Here is a 19,826-nt window from a genome sequence, read left to right on the forward strand (position 1 = left end):
TGAGGTTGATAGCGGATGGAACAGGCTGATAAAGAGCGGGAAAAAGCGTGTTTGGGTAGGTTGGATCCGGGCGTGGTGACGGAAGGTTGTATCTCGACACGACGGGAAGGAATAAATCATCTGAAGCAATTTGGACAAGTGTCTTCATTGGCGCAGTCGACAGGATGGAAAAGAATCGCGAGGAAACGCAGCATTCAAGCATACGTCGAAATGCCTCACCGCAAGAGAGAAAACAAAGGATCGGGTTAACCAGTCCACACCTCTATCGTCCCTCAATGCACCTTGCTAAAAAAAAAAAAAAGAGTGCAAAGTGACGCGGTTTTTGTAACTATCGTTCATTTTTCCCGGCATTCGGGTCTCTGCTACGATATGTATTGTATTTGTGGAAAAAAAAAGTGTAAAGTAATTTTGTTTTTGTAACTATCGTTTATTTTCCTGGTCATTCGGGTGCCTTCTACTATGTATTGTAATTTGTGTTCATGCAGGGTATGTAGGCCTTTGTGATTATAAGGTGTAAAGAAAAAAAAAAGGGTTTCAGATGAAAGATAGACATGTCATGCCACGCTTAGGTGTGCATGACTGGTAGGTGTGCTATCAGTGGTTATCAGAAGCGAGCTCAAGTGGTCACGAGGGTGAGGTTGATAGCGGATGGAACAGGCTGATAAAGAGCGGGAAAAAGCGTGTTTGGGTAGGTTGGATCCGGGCGTGGTGACGGAAGGTTGTATCTCGACACGACGGGAAGGAATAAATCATCTGAAGCAATTTGGACAAGTGTCTTCATTGGCGCAGTCGACAGGATGGAAAAGAATCGCGAGGAAACGCAGCATTCAAGCATACGTCGAAATGCCTCACCGCAAGAGAGAAAACAAAGGATCGGGTTAACCAGTCCACACCTCTATCGTCACTCAATGCGCCTTGCTAAAAAAAAAAAAAAGAGTGCAAAGTGACGCGGTTTTTGTAACTATCGTTCATTTTTCCCGGCATTCGGGTCTCTGCTACGATATGTATTGTATTTGTGGAAAAAAAAAGTGTAAAGTAATTTTGTTTTTGTAACTATCGTTTATTTTCCTGGTCATTCGGGTGCCTTCTACTATGTATTGTAATTTGTGTTCATGCAGGGTATGTAGGCCTTTGTGATTATAAGGTGTAAAGAAAAAAAAAAGGGTTTCAGATGAAAGATAGACATGTCATGCCACGCTTAGGTGTGCATGACTGGTAGGTGTGCTATCAGTGGTTATCAGAAGCGAGCTCAAGTGGTCACGAGGGTGAGGTTGATAGCGGATGGAACAGGCTGATAAAGAGCGGGAAAAAGCGTGTTTGGGTAGGTTGGATCCGGGCGTGGTGACGGAAGGTTGTATCTCGACACGACGGGAAGGAATAAATCATCTGAAGCAATTTGGACAAGTGTCTTCATTGGCGCAGTCGACAGGATGGAAAAGAATCGCGAGGAAACGCAGCATTCAAGCATACGTCGAAATGCCTCACCGCAAGAGAGAAAACAAAGGATCGGGTTAACCAGTCCACACCTCTATCGTCACTCAATGCGCCTTGCTAAAAAAAAAAAAAAGAGTGCAAAGTGACGCGGTTTTTGTAACTATCGTTCATTTTTCCCGGCATTCGGGTCTCTGCTACGATATGTATTGTATTTGTGGAAAAAAAAAGTGTAAAGTAATTTTGTTTTTGTAACTATCGTTTATTTTCCTGGTCATTCGGGTGCCTTCTACTATGTATTGTAATTTGTGTTCATGCAGGGTATGTAGGCCTTTGTGATTATAAGGTGTAAAGAAAAAAAAAGGGTTTCAGATGAAAGATAGACATGTCATGCCACGCTTAGGTGTGCATGACTGGTAGGTGTGCTATCAGTGGTTATCAGAAGCGAGCTCAAGTGGTCACGAGGGTGAGGTTGATAGCGGATGGAACAGGCTGATAAAGAGCGGGAAAAAGCGTGTTTGGGTAGGTTGGATCCGGGCGTGGTGACGGAAGGTTGTATCTCGACACGACGGTAAGGAATAAATCATCTGAAGCAATTTGGACAAGTGTCTTCACTGGCGCAGTCGACAGGATGGAAAAGAATCGCGAGGAAACGCAGCATTCAAGCATACGTCGAAATGCCTCACCGCAAGAGAGAAAACAAAGGATCGGGTTAACCAGTCCACACCTCTATCGTCACTCAATGCGCCTTGCTAAAAAAAAAAAAAGAGTGCAAAGTGACGCGGTTTTTGTAACTATTGTTCATTTTTCCCGGCATTCGTGTCTCTGCTACGATATGTATTGTATTTGTGGAAAAAAAAAGTGTAAAGTAATTTTGTTTTTGTAACTATTGTTTATTTTCCTCGTCATTCGGGTGCCTTCTACTATGTATTGTAATTTGTGTTCATGCAGGGTATGTAGGCCTTTGTGATTATAAGGTGTAAAGAAAAAAAAAAAGGGTTTCAGATGAAAGATAGACATGTCATGCCACGCTTAGGTGTGCATGACTGGTAGGTGTGCTATCAGTGGTTATCAGAAGCGAGCTCAAGTGGTCACGAGGGTGAGGTTGCTAGCGGATGGAACAGGCTGATAAAGAGCGGGAAAAAGCGTGTTTGGGTAGGTTGGATCCGGGCGTGGTGACGGAAGGTTGTATCTCGACACGACGGGAAGGAATAAATCATCTGAAGCAATTTGGACAAGTGTCTTCACTGGCGCAGTCGACAGGATGGAAAAGAATCGCGAGGAAACGCAGCATTCAAGCATACGTCGAAATGCCTCACCGCAAGAGAGAAAACAAAGGATCGGGTTAACCAGTCCACACCTCTATCGTCACTCAATGCGCCTTGCTAAAAAAAAAAAAAAAAGAGTGCAAAGTGACGCGGTTTTTGTAACTATCGTTCATTTTTCCCGGCATTCGGGTCTCTGCTACGATATGTATTGTATTTGTGGAAAAAAAAAAGTGTAAAGTAATTTTGTTTTTGTAACTATTGTTTATTTTCCTCGTCATTCGGGTGCCTTCTACTATGTATTGTAATTTGTGTTCATGCAGGGTATGTAGGCCTTTGTGATTATAAGGTGTAAAGAAAAAAAAAAGGGTTTCAGATGAAGGATAGACATGTCATGCCACGCTTAGGTGTGCATGACTGGTAGGTGTGCTATCAGTGGTTATCAGAAGCGAGCTCAAGTGGTCACGAGGGTGAGGTTGATAGCGGATGGAACAGGCAGATAAAGAGCGGGAAAAAGCGTGTTTGGGTAGGTTGGATCCGGGCGTGGTGACGGAAGGTTGTATCTCGACACGACGGGAAGGAATAAATCATCTGAAGCTATTTGGACAAGTGTCTTCACTGGCGCAGTCGACAGGATGGAAAAGAATCGCGAGGAAACGCAGCATTCAAGCATACGTCGAAATGCCTCACCGCAAGAGAGAAAACAAAGGATCGGGTTAACCAGTCCACACCTCTATCGTCACTCAATGCGCCTTGCTAAAAAAAAAAAAAAAAAAAAAAAAAACGAGTGCAAAGTGACGCGGTTTTTGTAACTATCGTTTCATTTTTCCCGGCATTCGGGTCTCTGCTACGATAGGTATTGTATTTGTGGAAAAAAAAAGTGTAAAGTAATTTTGTTTTTGTAACTATTGTTTATTTTCCTCGTCATTCGGGTGCCTTCTACTATGTATTGTAATTTGTGTTCATGCAGGGTATGTAGGCCTTTGTGATTATAAGGTGTAAAGAAAAAAAAAAAAGGGTTTCAGATGAAGGATAGACATGTCATGCCACGCTTAGGTGTGCATGACTGGTAGGTGTGCTATCAGTGGTTATCAGAAGCGAGCTCAAGTGGTCACGAGGGTGAGGTTGATACCGGATGGAACAGGCTGATAAAGAGTGGGAAAAAGCGTGTTTGGGTAGGTTGGATCCGGGCGTGGTGACGGAAGGTTGTATCTCGACACGACAGGAAGGAATAAATCATCTGAAGCTACTTGGACAAGTGTCTTCACTGTTAGCAAGAAGGAAGGATAGAACGTAGGGCTGAATCATTTTGACCACAATGGGGGGATACATTCTGGACCAGCTGACGCGGAAGGTCGTCATCTAGATCTGATGGAGTGATAGAGAAAGACGACCGGACATTAGAATTTGGCGGCAAGAATGGCTAAACATCAAGATCTCTACGTAGGGAAGAAGTGGAAGCAAATGAAAATGCCGATGCAAATTCTGGGCCCAACATGTTGGCTGCAATCTCTAAGTGTGAGTTGACTAGCTTGCCGCCGGAGATTGAATACGGATCCTGTTGGGTAGTTTGAAGCTGACTGACATCAGACCAGAAAACGCTGGGCTCTTTGCCTGCCCGTCAAACGATAGTCCTGACTACTGGCAAATCCAGGCTCGTTTTTTCTCGTTTACACTCCCTCTCTCTTTATATTTTTCTGTCTCATTTACCCCTGCTATTATATCAAAAAGTTAGTGTTACGTGCCCCAATGGAACACTACCTCTTGTTGCAGTTCTCTCAAGCCCAAAAGGTTTTGCGATTAAAGCCGCCTTCCGTTTTCTACAGTAGCTGTAGACTCGGAGATTTTGAAAAGTTTAGGGCAGCACAAGCTAATTTTTATCCTTTTGTGGAGCCTATGTAAAAGCTTCCAATTATGTTTGCATTCTCAAGTCTCCGCCCACTCTTTAACGTTTCGTCCTTGAGATTATAAGTAAAAAAATAAATAAATAAACCTTGCGATTGCACAGTGCAGACTTGACAAATGAAAGCCTTTATCCGTAAGTTTTGCCAACTAAAATATGTTTTGCTGTTTAGACCATTTCCGTATCGCTCCTTACCTAGTATGATGTAAAGTGTTCTGAACGTGATGACCGCCGGCAAGCTGCTTTTACTTAGAGCAGTGGTCTTAAACTGATTTGAGCGTGGGGGAGAGATAGCCGACACCGTAAGGCGGAGGACCAACGTTAGAGGGGGGGGGGGGCGGCGGGGGGATAAAAAAATTTAAAAGAGGAGACCTCGTGCCATATGCTTTTTTTTAAACTCAGTTTTGCTAGTGCCATTTCTTTCTTTGATTTGCTTTTATGACTACTTTGAGCGCTGACCTGATGTGATACCAATAGTTAAAATGACACCGCCCCGCAGGCTTGCTCGCATTTTTTATTTTAACGAGAGAGCAAGTACACTGTCGTTCCTGTTGCTCAACTCACTCAGAAATAAACCAAGCTCAACATGTCTTTTAAAACAATTAGTTCTCTGACAGTCCTTGGAATCCTGACGTTTCCTATTACAACGCTCATACTTGTCTTTAATGGTGATGTTTCCTTTTTAGGCGAGAATCTTGAGCTCGTAGCTTCATCTTCGGCTGCTGATCAAAGTTTGGCAGCCGAGATGCATCCTTCAACAAAGAGCTCGCGCATGCAGCTTAGTAGCGGAATTGCCGTGCATAAAAAAAAAGGGAAGCAAAAGATAAAGCGAAACAAAGAGCAAACGAACACAGATAAGTAAAACGCATATGAATACGTTAAAAGAGCGGAGTGACTTTCTGGTTTAAAAAGAATCGGCGAGATGAGATTGCGATGCCGCATGCCATTTCTAGCGCTCGAGACATGGGAACCGGGAAACGTACGAGGTTGCCTGCGGGCCACGTCCTAGCAAGTCGCGGGCCGCATGCGGACCGGGGGCCGTGCGTTTGAAAATCCTGACTTAGAGAGGAAGTGAAAATAAATGATTTATTTTTATTAGAAGTTCGTCTGACTTGGCCGGGTTTTCCTAAGACAATAGAAGTAGGTTAAACAATTATATAAATTGGGGACGGTGGTTACATCAACGCTAGGTGAAGTAATGTGTCCCGATTGTTTGAGGTAATTTATCAGTGAGTCGAAGATGGCTTTCTTCTGTTTTAGAGGGCGCTTTGCGTCAGGCACACTCGTGTAGCGTCCTAAACTTTTCCTCTTGAAGAATGTTTATTAATTTCGTTCTTTTTCTGTCAAGACATTTGCAGTCCCAATTGCGTAGTACAGGGCAGCCATCTTCTTTCGGTGTAAGTCTTGCACTCGACCTCTTCATTTTTGGCTAAAGAGCACGGGTCGGTTTGCCGTACTTTCGGTTTCCGCGACAGTTGATTGTGTTCCTCGTCCAATTGTACTTTTCACCCCCGGAACGTTTAAACCGGAATAAGTGGTGGAAATATTCAGAAACTGCAGTCGTCCTGGTATTTTGCTGGGACAGGTTTGCCTCCATGTTTATGGCGTAATGTATGTTATGTTCCGGCACAAAAAAAATATAATCCAAGATGATTCAGAAGACGGCATTTTTTAAGTTTTGCATTGAGCTTATTCGGTGGTTGTTTAAAGAACACAAAAACTGGTTTAAAATATTTACAAAATTGCAGACGTTTACGCCTCTCTGTAATGCGAAATCTGAGCCCAGCTCTTGAGCTATATTTATTTGAGATATACCGTGGTAAACGAGTTGAAAGAAATACGCGTGTGTGTGTATATATTGTCACGCGTGTCGCCAAGCGTGCGCGTGCGTGTCCGAACGGTTACCGTGCAGGACTCTCGCGCGGAAGGTCTAGGTTCGATTCTAGTCAGCGGCATCTCTATTTATTTATTCTTTCAACTTAGCGTTCTCGTAACTTCGAGAACATTCCCATCGGATTGAGTTTCGAATGTTTTACGCACCAAAAGTTCTGCGCCGAGTGTTTCAGAAACTTACGAGAATATATAAGGAACTCCGCATGGCAAGCGGAGTCAGTCTCGCCCCAGCGTTGAATCCAGCTGTTTCGCCGACTTCGACGCCCGCGACGGTTTGTTATTTGCAGTTTCCTTTTTGTTTTGGCCGCAAGTTCGCCCCCTTCAACGTCTAGATTGTTCGGTTATCAGTGCGTCATCAATAGACATTCGTGACGATATAGGTATATATTGCCACGCTCGTCGGCGAGCGACCGCGTGCCTGGCCGAGTGGTTATCGCGCTTTACTGTCGCGCGGAAAGTCTACGTTCAATTCCAGTCAGTGGAATGCTCTTTTATTTATTCTTTCAACATTTCGTTCTCGTGAGTTCGAGAACAATCTCGTCTGATCGAGTTGCGAAAGTTCCAGTCGTCGCACATTCTACGCCGATTAGCCCAGAAGCTTACGCATGTACAGTCGGGGACAAAAGTCCCCAGGACGCGTGAGCTGCGACTGAAACGCATTGCTCTGCCATCTGCCGGCGGGTCGCCAGGTTTCGAGATCAGACAAAAGCGCATGCGCGTCCTACTGTGCGCGCAAGCATGTGTGTTTTCCGCTTTTCTGCGGCGCGGCGCCTAACTCGGAATCGGGCGCGTGGTAGCGCCTCGGAGATAGCGCTTGCGGCCTACGAGCGTCTGCTACACATTCTGAAACTGGAGATACCGCCTACGGCATTACGCCGCATTTTTCCGTGTCATCGCATCTTGCTTTATAACCAGCTGAGCTTATCGCTCAGTTGAGCAGCCGTGACTCCTTGCTTCATAAGTGCCATGTCAGTAAGTGCTATCTCCGAGGCGGTACCACGCGCCCGATTCCGAGTATATGCGCTGCAACGCAGAAAAGCGGGAAAAAAAACAACACAGATGCTTGCAGACACAGTGGGACGCGCATGCGCTTTCGTGTGATCTCGAAACCAGGCGACCCGCCGGCAGATGGCAGAGCAATGTGTTTCAGTCGCAGCTCGCGCGTCCTGGGAACCTTTGTCACCGACTGTACATAAGGCGCTCCGCGTGGCGAACCGGGGTCAGTCTCGCCTCAGCGTTCGGTCGTGCTGCTTCGCCGCCTTCGACGCCCGCGACACTCTGTTGTTATCTTTCTTTCTCCTTTTATTGTTGGGCACAAGTTCGCCCCATTAAACGTTCAGTTTACTCAGTCCTTTGCCGCCACGTCACTAGTCATCCGTCACAATATATACCGGGTGTTTGTTTTTAAGTGCACCAAATTTGTTTCAAGCTACACTTATACGGTTTCTGCAAGTGAGGTATACGGCGAAGGGGACATTGTATGGCGAAGGGGGGGGGGGGGGGGGATTATAACGATCAGTCGCTAAATATTCGGAGCAGAAGCAACGAAACATTTGTTGCTCCTGTTCCGAATATTTTAATACTCTTCAAAGCCACTCTTGCTCTTCCACACGAACGTCAACATGAAGAGGACATTTTACACACCACCCCACCCTAAAGAAAAGCGCTCCCCGTTTGAAACGTTGGTGAAATAAAGTTCCTTCCTGGAACTCCTCAACTTCCGTTATATACAGGGTGTCACAAAAAAACATTTACAGGGTTTTTCCAAAGCAAAAAAAAAAAAAAGCTAGGCATCGCAGAACGCTCTTTCTCCGCCCAAATGTAGTGCAACAGGTCACAACCAGATGCCAAAATTATGGGTGATTTTTTGAAAATTTAATTGGGACAATGGAGCTCATTTTCGCTCGTTTTTGGTTTTTGGTGCCCATAGAGCCCCATGTATTCGAAAACTCCGTCGGCGGTCATTTTTCAACTAATATTTTCTGAAAATTACTTGTAACTTTTGAATAAGGTGTCCGGGCTGAAACTTTGGCTTCTGGTTGTGACCTCTAGCGCTACCTTTGGATGGAGAATGAGCGTTCGGCGATGCGTCGTTTATTTTTGCGGTAAAGAAACCCTGTACATTTTTGTGACACCCTGTATATATATATATATATATAACGAAGTGGAGAACTCACGGTGAAAAACAACAAACAGGAAGTTTAATCGACAGTTTCGCCGAGAGACTCGGCTTCGTCAGGAGATGACATTCAAGTGCTTGAATGTCAGGAGATGACACTCAAGCACTTGAATGAATGACATTCAAGTGTTTGAATGTCAGGAGATGACACTCAAGCACTTGAATGTCATCTCCTGACGAAGCCGAGTCTCTCGGCGAAACTGTCGATTAAACTTCCTCTGTTTGTTGTTTTTCACCGTGAGTTCTCCACTTCGTTATATATACGCCTTCGGCCCCTTGGCTCCTATGCCACCATGCCCACTATATATATATATATATATATATAGAGAGAGAGAGAGAGAGAGAGAGAGAGAGAAAGAGAGAGAGAGAGGTGTATAAATAGATATGTATATAGATATTAGGGTACGGCGAGAGGCGTGAAGCTGCATATCGTAAAGCCTTGCCTTGTGAAATCCCAGAAAGCAAACGCGCACAGTGTTACGTTATGGGACGGTGCATGCCTCTACACCGCTTCGATTTGTCCGCTAAATTTTGCGGGGAAGTTCATTTGGTGCATAGATATTTGAAATCCCACACTGCAACAGGCACAATTTTACATTATGGGACGTCTCAGACCTACCCACCAATTCAATTTCCCCGCTAAATTTGGCGGAGAAGTTGTACTGGTGTATAGGTTTTTGACATTCCATAATGCAAAGCGCAGTGTTGCATTATGGGACGTCACAGACCCACACACCAATTAAGTGTTTACGCTAAATTTAGCGGGTAATTGAATATGTGTGTAGGTTTGTGATGTCCAATAATGCAATGCGCGCAGTATTGAATTATAGGAATTTAATTCTCCCGTTCTCGCATACAGCGGTTACACCGACGTTGACGCCGACAGCAACGGTGACGCCGACGCCGACGAAGCTCTATGCGAGAACGAGAACATAAGAGCTGAGCTCTAAGACTTTCTGTATACATAGAACGTAAATACATACTATGCCTACGTCTTCACACAAATAACGCACAGATTAAGGCAGCTATTTAAAGCTGACACAAACTTTTGAGTGTACTCTTCCAAAAAAAGCTGACACCGAGCTTCTAAGTCATTCTATCGTGAGTTTGCAAGACCGCCACTCGCCACAGACCTGTAATGTGCATGAAGAAATCTGCATGAATATTTGGGAAGGAATGAAAGGCGGCCACGATGACGGAGCTCTAGATTTGTGGCGTCTCACAATCCTGTTGAAGTCGTGATATTAACTACTATGAATCCAGGCGGCAGTAGTTTTTCGGGATGAGCCTTCAAAAGCGCTTGCCTCGTTATAATAACTGTTTAAATATGGCTGCTAATTATGTGGCAAAGTAGCTGAAGACCGTATCTACATTCACTGCTTATTCAATTTTTTTGTTTTGTTTACTATTTTTGTCTTATTTATTCGGTTCATTGGATGCTAAAAAAGAGCGCTCTTATTTTCTAAAAGTAATGTATTATTACTTCAGAGTGGAATTGACTTACAATTACAACATACGAGTGCCCGAAAAACTAACATAATGAGGTCTGCACAACGTTGATGGCAGCACATTTTGTTGTGCTGCCGTCAATGCAACGCTAACCGCATTGCATTGAGGTTAGCATAGTCTTCGTGACGCAGGTTCCAGAATCCCTCAATGCAGCAGAAAGGAAGCACTATCTTCTTAATATATGCATTTAAATATATTGGGAGAAAGGCAAGCACTTAAATTCGTTTCACTCTCCTCCTTATGAGAACCCAATATTATAATGGTATTTCAAACTTTCTCATCAGAAAATCGAAAAGTTTTATTATACGACAACAATTCGGTTTCGATGCCAAGAAATCATAACCCGCTAACAGAAACAGCCGGAGCTTTAGCTTTCTATTCAAACAGTAAACATTTTTCTATCTGGGTTAAATCTGCTCAATATCTAGCGGGGGGGGGGGGGGGGGGGGGGTTGAAATAACACCGCCATTATATGTGAGCAAAAATAAATATTTCTTTTCCATTGCCGTAAAAAACTCTCTCTCTCCCTCTCTCTCTTCCTTTCTATCTCTTTTCTTTTATTTGTCTTGTGTCCTTTTATATTTTTCTCTTTCTTCGAGGGGTCCTTCCCCTATGGAGTGCATCGTCGGCGACCCCCCAGCACCCTTTCGGAAGAACGACTTACCGTCTATTCCGCTCGGTCCCACCTGTTCTCCCTCCCAATACGGATTGAGCCAGACCAGCCTTGGAAATGGAATTTCCTGCACACGCTAAAAAAGAGCCAACAAAAACATAAACTAACACGCGCTCAAGGGACGCAAGCATATTGGCCGGAACGAAGAGCCACGCGCACTGCCTTTTGGGTTTTATGCTTCCCTACCTTCGGTTTGTTCTCTATTGATTTCACCAAAATGGACACGCCGTAGCTTATTTCACCAACGACTGGGGAACGGCTGGTGAGAAAGATAGGGAAGGGGAGGCATCTTTACGAGCGTTCTGCATGGAACACCTCTTACTGCCTTCTGCGTCCCATTCTCTGTCCCATCGCAATTTTGCGGTTATCATTTTCTCACATTTTTCGGTCTTCCGCGAGCTTTCTGTGGTGTGGAGGGAACGGACGGCATCTAGGGAATTGCGTCGTCCAATCTCTCCCGAATATTCGAGAAAACTAGCGTAGGGGGCATGGTCAATTGGAAGTTGGTTAGATGTCGACACGCGGGGCAGGCACCACAAGAATATACCGACCACGAAAACGTTGTGCGTAAAAGATTGCTTCTTAACAGTAAAATAAATTTTGGCGTAATTTCTGGAGCACGCTATAAACGTTGTCTTAACAGTCTATAAAAAGGTGGAAGCCGTTTACAACTCCCTCTAACACCGAATTAGAGCGCAGCTCTTGAGGAGGAGGAGGGAAGGGTACTGGGGGGGTCACGTGACGATGCCGATGATGTCATCAGTGACGTCACTGATAATGTCATCAGTGACGCCACTGATGGCGTCATCAGTGACGATGACGATGCGGACTTCGATGGCGTCATCAGCAATGATGACGATGACGATGCGGATGTCGGTGACGTCATCAGTGACGTCACTGATGACGTCATCCGTGATGATGACGATGACGATGCGGATGCCGGTGACGTCATCAGTGACGTCACTGATGACGTAATTAGTGTTGATGACGATGACGATGCGGATGCCGGAGAGGTCATCAGTGAGATCACTGATGACGTCATCAGTGATGATGACGATGCGGATGCCGGGGACGTCATCAGTGACGTCACTGATGACGTAATCAGTGATGATGACGATGCGGATGCCGGTGAGGTCATAAGTGACATCACTGATGACGTCATCAGTGATGAGGATGACGATGCGGATGCCGGGGACGTCATCAGTGACGATGACGTCATCGAGGAGGTCACGTGACCTTGGGATGACCTTGGGGGCCGCGTGACCTTGGGGTGACCTTGGTTACGCCGACGCCGACGCCGCTCAAGCCGGGAACGGGCCCCTAAGAGCTGCGCTCTAAAAAGTGGCGGCGCTAACGGCTCAACAGGTATCTCAAAGCCGGCCCTAGATACGCTCCTCGTGTTGCTCGATTTTTAGAGCGCAGCTCTTAGGCGCCCGTTTCCGGCTTGAGCGGCGTCGGCGTCGCCGTCGTCGTCGGCGTAACCGCGCGGTGCAATATGGGTAAATTTCCCCGCTAAATCTAGCGGGAAAAATTCTCTGGGGGGTCACGTGACACCCCCAGGTCACGTGACCCCCAATTTTTTTTATTCGAGCGTACAAAGATGCTTTTTATAGGACAAGACAGGATCAGCTGGGATTGGAAATTTCGGTGTATCTCACGACCCTAAAAGTAGTTTTTTGCCATGAGTTATCTATTCTTTTCTAACTTGCAATATGGTTGTTTTACTTTCGAAAAATGAAACTCAGGGCGCAAACAACAATTCTTCCATTTTTCAAAGTTTGCACTGTGGGTTGCTACCTAATCGACGCCCGATCGGGACGTGCCTCGCTCGCTCCCCAAGAAGTCACCCACACAGTGCGTGTTCAAAAGGGTTTACTGAAACTCACGTTGTTGAAGAGCCGCTCGTCGCTGTCGTCCCGATGACCTCCCTGACCGGTCCTTTCGAAGTCGCCAGGAAAAGCCCCTTCCTTTGTCTCCGTTCGCCTTTTAAGACCTTCCCAAGTCCTTGTCCCGCCGACCGTCCAATCGGGAAACTTGCTGCGAGCCGATCCTCCGACGTCAGCACTGAATGAGGGGGCGCATGCCCCGTTCCTCCCGGAGAGCTCGGACGTTCCGCGACAGGACGGCGACGGGAAGCGGGAAGGTCACGGGGAACGAAGGAGCGCCCGACAGTACGGCGGCGGGGACCGGCAAGGTCACGGAGAGCGGAGGAGCCAGAGAGAGGGTCCCCGCACCTCCCCTCCCTCAATGCTCGGACCCCGGGGGGCCTGAGTCGGCGGAGGGTGGACCGTCCCCGGCCGGGAACTCCTCCAGCTCCGCCATCACCGTGTCCTCGGCGGGCGGAGGCGGGAGGGGTTCGGCCGGGCAGGCGAGTGGCACCAGCGGGGGCGGCAACGTGTCAGAGACCGCGGTGGCGGCGGTCGCAGCGGTAGAGGCAGCGGCGGTGGAGGCAGCGGCAGCGGCTGCAGAGGTGGCCCCCTCCTCAGGAAGCTCCCGGGCCGTGGGGGCCAGGAGGTCGGGCCGGTCCCTCTGGAGGAGCCGCAGCGCCGCCTCGACGCACGTAGGGGGGCCCACCACCCTCAGCAGCTCCTGGTGGCGTGGGCTGGCCTCGTGGGTCTCGCGGTGAACCACGGGCACCCGGCAGAGCCAGCAGGGGTCCTGCAGGTCCGGGGCCAACTCGAAGGCGGGCAGCGTGTGCGTCAGGAAGGGCGGCGGGACCTCGACACCGGGCGTGTCGTGGACCGGTCTCGGCTGGTCCCGCCAACGCTGGCGGGACACGAAATGGAGATCCCGCTGCCCGTCCCATGTCGTCCAGGTTGCCACGGTGTGGCATGGCCGCCGGCCCCAGGCCCGTCCCCCCTGCGGTGACGGTCCCTCTCTTCTCCTGGAAGGAAATCGTGCGGGGCGAAGAGGCCTGTTCGAGCCTGGTCCTCCCCGCGCAGGCGGGCCCGACCCACTCTGCGGTGTGCCAGCGCGGTGCCTCGCGGAATCCGCGGAGCCCGCCTGGCGCTGTCCGGACCCAGCGTCCTACGCCCGATCGTGGGGCCACCTCCATGGTCGCCGACCTTGGGAGTCGGGCCGCCTCGACCCGGGGCGCCCACCCCGGGTACTTGGGGGAGCGTTAGCGCCCCCGTTCTGGCCTGGCGGGCCTCCTGGGAGGGGTCGTCCCCGTCCAGCGCCGGCACGTGCTCGGCGTCCGGCGTCGTTCCAGAAAAGCATTCTGTGGGGAGGAAATACAGGTAAAAACACAGAAATTGATTAAACCCTGCGCCACAGATTGCAGTAACGGCAGAAACTCCTGTTAGAGGTGAGCTCGCCGACAGTGCCATGCACCGTCCGGCCAGCGCGCTCCATCCGTGCTCCGGACTGCGTCTGCCGTCCGGCCGAGACGGGGCTTTCTCCGTCCTCATCAGCCGCTTCTCGTCCATCGCCGTCCTGGTCGCGAAGGTAGTACACCTTTAAATCGGTCACGTGAATAGGGCCAGACTCCTCGGTTGTGTTCGGCCGAGTGAGTCTGTACGTAAGCCGCGACACTCGCGTACTTACCTCCTAGGCCCATCCCACTTCGGAGCGAGCGATGCTGCGAATCCGCAAGCTGCATTACTCAGTGGGTGCATTCTCCTCAGAACCAGGTCTCCGACGTTGTACTCCAGGTGGCGATGGTTCTTGTCGTACTGCGCCGCCTGCTCGATCCTTGCGGCATCGAGGTTCTCTCTAGCGTCGTGCAACGCGCCCGTCAAGCGGCTTTTGAGCCCGGCCGCGTACGTAGAGAGTGGGCGACCCGATGCCCCGTCGCTGTTTCTTAACCCGTTCTCTAGTGGAGACGGGAGCTCCTTACCCAGGTTCAGGAACGCTGGTGTAAACCCGGTTGATCGGTTCACTGACGTCCGAATGGCGAAACCCATCTCGACGATGTGTTCGTCCCAGTCCCGGTGTCTCTCCGTCAGCGCGATCAGCATGCTCTTCAGGTTGCGATTCACTCTGTCAGTGATATTGGCCTGATGATGGTACGGTGTCGTCCTCTTGTGCTTAATATTGAGGGCCAAGCAGGAGTCCACGAAGACTTTACTAGTGAAATAATTAGCATTATCGCTGACTAGACACTTCGGCGTTCCGAAACGCAGGATAGTGTCTAACAACTTTTCCCAGATTCGCTCCGAGACCAGTTTTCTCAGGGGGTACAGCTCCACCCACTTCGAGAAATGGTCAGTGACCACCAAAAGGTACTGATTTCCCCGAGGACTCCTCTTCAGCGGGCCAACGATGTCGCACGCGACTATCTCCCACGGGTAGTGACTCATCACCGGCTGCATCAACCCCGGAGGTTTCCCGCCTCTCGGTTTCGCCTTCTGGCAAGCTGGACAGCTACGACAGTACCGAAATACGTCCTGCCTCATTCCCGGCCAGGTCGCGACGCGACATAACTTTTGAAAAGTCTTGCTGCCGCTGCCATGACCGGCCAGAGCTGCGTCATGGAAGTATCTGATAAACTTCCTGCGTAGCTTCCTAGGAATCACCACCCTGACGGGAGGGTCGTTCCCCTCCTCTTCGTCGATCGCGGGGATATAGCGGAGCAATAACACTTCTTCTTCTTTTAAGCGTTGTGAAAGATGGTGGGGGGGGGGGGAGGAGACGGCCAATAGTGGTTGGCCCTCTCCTCCCCCCCCCCCCCCCACCATCTTTCACAACGCTTAGAAGAAGAAGCAGGGTTATTGCTCCGCTATATCCCCGCGATCGACGAAGAGGAGGGGAACGACCCTCCCGTCAGGGTGGTGATTCCTAGGAAGCTACGCAGGAAGTTTATCAGATACTTCCACGACTCGGCTCTGGCCGGTCATGGCAGCGGCAGCAAGACTTTTCAAAAGTTATGTCGCGTCGCGACCTGGCCGGGAATGAGGCAGGACGTATTTCGGTACTGTCGTAGCTGTCCAGCTTGCCAGAAGGCGAAACCGAGAGGCGGGAAACCTCCGGGGTTGATGCAGCCGGTGATGAGTCACGACCCGAGGGAGATAGTCGCGTGCGACATCGTTGGCCCGCTGCCGAGGAGTCCTCGGGGAAATCAGTACCTTTTGGTGGTCACTGACCATTTCTCGAAGTGGGTGGAGCTGTACCCCCTGAGAAAACTGGTCTCGGAGCGAATCTGGAAAAAGTTGTTAGACACTTTCCTGCGTTTCGGAACGCCCAAGTGTCTAGTCAGCGATAATTCTCCGCCCAGTAGATACGAATCGAACGGCACGCCGATTCGTCCGTCAGTGTTCCCGGTGTCAACCGCAATTTCCGCAAGTTTTCCCAACACCCGCTGACGAAATCCATCTGCTCCCTGGGCCCCGACAAGCTCTGCCTTGCTTACCACTTCCCCCCAAGCCACGATCCTTTGCTCCCTCGTAGAGTGACCCACCGCTGCTACGAACTCCGGCTGCTTCCCCTCCTCCCAGCCATTCTCTCGCTTTCCCGCGATCGCGGGGGGCTTCACCCCCGCGCACGGAGGTATTCTCCCTCGTCTCCGGCGCTCTTCGCCCCCCAACGGTCGCGTCTCCTCCTCCCGACCACCGTCCTGGGGCGCAGAGCGCGTCCGCAACCTAGTTGCTCGAGCCCTTTCGGTATTCGACAGTGTAGGAGTAGTGCTGCGAGGTCAGAGCCCAGCGAGCCAGCCTTCCCGCTGGCTCCTTCAACCTCTGGATCCATGTTAGCGCGGCGTGGTCCGTCTGTATGACAAAAGTCGTAGCGTCTGGATAGAGATCGAACTTTTTCAAAGCGAACATGACGGCCAGCCCCTCCTTCTCCGTTACGCTGTAGTTGCGCTCGGGCGGTGTAAGCGTTCGGCTCACGAAAGCCACAGGCCGCAACTGCCCATCGTGCTCCTGTAGCAACTCCGCTCCGACACCGTAGTCGCTCGCGTCCGTCTGTACGACGAAATGACGGTTTAGATCTGGTAAATGTAAGCTCGCTGTATCAGCTATTGCCTTCGCGAGAGACGCAAATGCCGCGTCGTGCTCCCTCCCCCAGATCCACCTTGAGTTTTTCCGCAGCAATTGGTTCAATGGCTGTGCTAGCTCCGCGCATCCCGGAATGAACTGCCGATAAAAACCGACCATCCCTAGAAACCTCTGAAGGCTCTTTACGTCACACGGCGCTGGATAATTGAGGATGGCCCCCAACTTATCGTCGTTCGGCTTCAACGTACCGTTGTCAACGATAAAGCCTAAGAGATTAACCCTCGAGGCTGCGAGCTGCACCTTATCTGGGTTGATCATCAACCCAGCCTCCCACATTCTACTCAGAACGATCTCGAGATGAGTTAGGTGCTCTTCGAACTAGTTCGAGAATACTACGACATCGTCCATGTAAGCCATGGCGAAGTTAAACTTCGCGTCCCCCAGCACGATGTCCATCAGCCGCTGAAAACTAGACGGTGAATTCGATAATCCGAACGGCAGGCGGGTAAACTCAAACAACCCCCTGTGACAAGTGAACGCTGTCCTTTGGACGTCGTCTGGTGCTACCTGGATCTGCAGGAAGCCTCTGCTGCAGTCCAGCGTGGTAAAGACCTTCGCGCTACCCAGCGAGTACATGATGGACTCAATAGATGGAAAAGGATACGCGTCCCTTTTGGTCATCTCATTGAGTCGGCGGTAGTCTACGCAAAGACGGGCTGTCTCGTCTTTCTTCGGCGCTAGCACTACCGGAAATGCCCACGGGCTTTGCGACGGCCGTACGGCCCCCGTGTCCAACATTTCTTCGAGAGCCTTATCTAGGAGAGCTCGCTTGTGCACACTCAGCGGTCTGGGGTTACAACCTCACGGCCTAGCGTCTCCCGTGTCTATCTCATGTTGTAAAACATGCGTGACTCCCGGCCTCTCAGTAAACATAGCTGCGTGTCTAGACAAAGCGTCCGCTAACGATCGCCTTTGTTCGGCCGGCCAGTCGAAAGAAGCCACGATCTGTTCAACGTTATGTGGTACGGCCCGCGCAGCTAACACCTGCTCCTCGCGCAGCCTAGCGAGCGAACATTCCGATCCCTTCCCCAAACTAGGTGGGGCTACAAAGGGAATGAGAGGGGTCAGCGGGTTGTAGTGGTACCCGTTCTTCTTTAGGTCTAGAATGATCCCCTCTCGGCAAACGAACTCCTGTCCCAAAATAACTGGGATTGACATGCCCGGCAGGTAAACAAAGCGCCGCCTCCTTCGCTTGCCGTCGAGGCCGAGGTGAAGGCGAACTGCGCATTGCGCCTCGGCCGATCCCGCCGCTAAACGCAACGGAGTTGCAACTTCGCGCATGCACAGGTTTCTTTTGCGGCAGCCCGTGTACACGGAGTCTCCGATCAGAGAAAGGTTTGAGCCGGTGTCGACTAATGCTAGATAATCTTTACCACCGATCTCTACCCGCACGTACGGACCCCTTTCAGGTGTCGAGTCCTGAGCCCGACATGCCGACGGCGCGAACGCTACCCGGTCGCTGCCCGCGACTTCCGTCCCGTCGGCGATCTGACCCGGGGCCTCGGCAGCGGCCGGCAACCTTGATTCGGGCAACCCGATTACTGGCGCCGGCCCCGCGCGTTTTCCGAGTGTCCGGATTCAGCCGCTGCCCACGTGCATTGCCGCCTGATGTGCCCAGGCTGGTGGCACCTGAAGCACCTGACTTGGGCGCGGTCGTCGCGTGCTACAGTTGATCTTTCGCTAACGGCACGCGGCGTGCCGCCTCGCCGAGCGCTGTTGTCGCTGCCCCGAGCGTCGTAACGCGTCACGTCTCCGCGGTATTCGACCGCGCCGCCCCCCCTACGGGGTTGTGCCCCGGCTGAGTTTGCGCTGGCTACCCTGCGCCTTTGCTCGAAGCCGAATGGGTCGAGGGCCCGAGGTGGAATGGCTCCGCCATTCCCGCGATCCGCGACGGCCACGTACGCCGTCTGCGACTCGACGTAACGTCCACGGCGCGTCCCGTCCACGCGCAACCCGGCTCCAAGGACTCCTCGGCCCTTGGAGGGGGCCGATACTGCAGCTCAGCGAGCAAGCCCGCTTGAACCGTGCGCGCCTCTCTCGCCAGTGCTTCGAGGTCTGCGAAATCGCGTCCTCGAAGATACGCCTTAAATCTGGGGTGGCACTGGCGGATCGCCCTCGCTACTTTCTCCACGTTAGGCGCGGAGGGTTCGGCCCGCGAGTAGAGCTCCTGGAGTGCACGGACGTACTCCACGAGGCTCTCATCCGGGTGCTGAGTGCGGCTCGCCAGCTCGTCGCGAATCCGCATCTCGTAGTCGTGAGGAAGGAATTCCTCCCGAAACCGCACCCGGAAGTCCGCCATTGATTGGAACGGCGTTTGCAGCCGTCTCCAACGCGCAGCGTCGCCCGTCAGTGCAATCGGCACGATCTGCAGCAGGGCTGTTGCGTCCGATGCCCCCAAAGCGGTTACGTACGCGTCTAAATCCTGCAGGATATCGTGCACCGATTTCCCGTCGGAGTACCCCGAGTACGTCGGCGTAGGCATGCTCAACCGCGGGCGGGGTATCGGCAAAGGCGCGGCACTCGCGACGCTTGGGGCTGTCCCCATCTGCCGCGACATCGCGTCCATAATCCGCGTCATTGCGCGCATCAGTTCACCGGCGTCTAGCACGCCTTCCGTCGCTGGTGAAGCTGGGGGCGAAGTCCCAGTCTCCGGGGGCGCGCGTGAGCCCGAGTCTCCGCTAATCGGAGCAGCCCCCGCGCTATCTCGCCCAGGCTCGTCCTCCGACGAACCGTTTTTACTCGCGCCGGTGGTCGACCTGGTGTCGACCATTGTCACTTTCTACCAACTCGAACACAACTCGCAAAATTCGAGCACGCTAACCTCCAAAATCCGCGAAAACGCAAAGTGCGCGACCTCTCAGGGAGGAGCTAAAGCAACGGCCAACCGATCGGGCTCCCACGTGGGCGCCAGATTATGTGGGTCGCTACTCGCTACCTAATCGACGCCCGATCGGGACGTGCCTCGCTCGCTCCCCAA

This window comes from Ixodes scapularis, unplaced genomic scaffold (genome assembly GCF_016920785.2).
Source record: "Ixodes scapularis isolate PalLabHiFi unplaced genomic scaffold, ASM1692078v2 PGA_scaffold44__24_contigs__length_19508400, whole genome shotgun sequence".
Taxonomy (NCBI): domain Eukaryota; kingdom Metazoa; phylum Arthropoda; class Arachnida; order Ixodida; family Ixodidae; genus Ixodes; species Ixodes scapularis.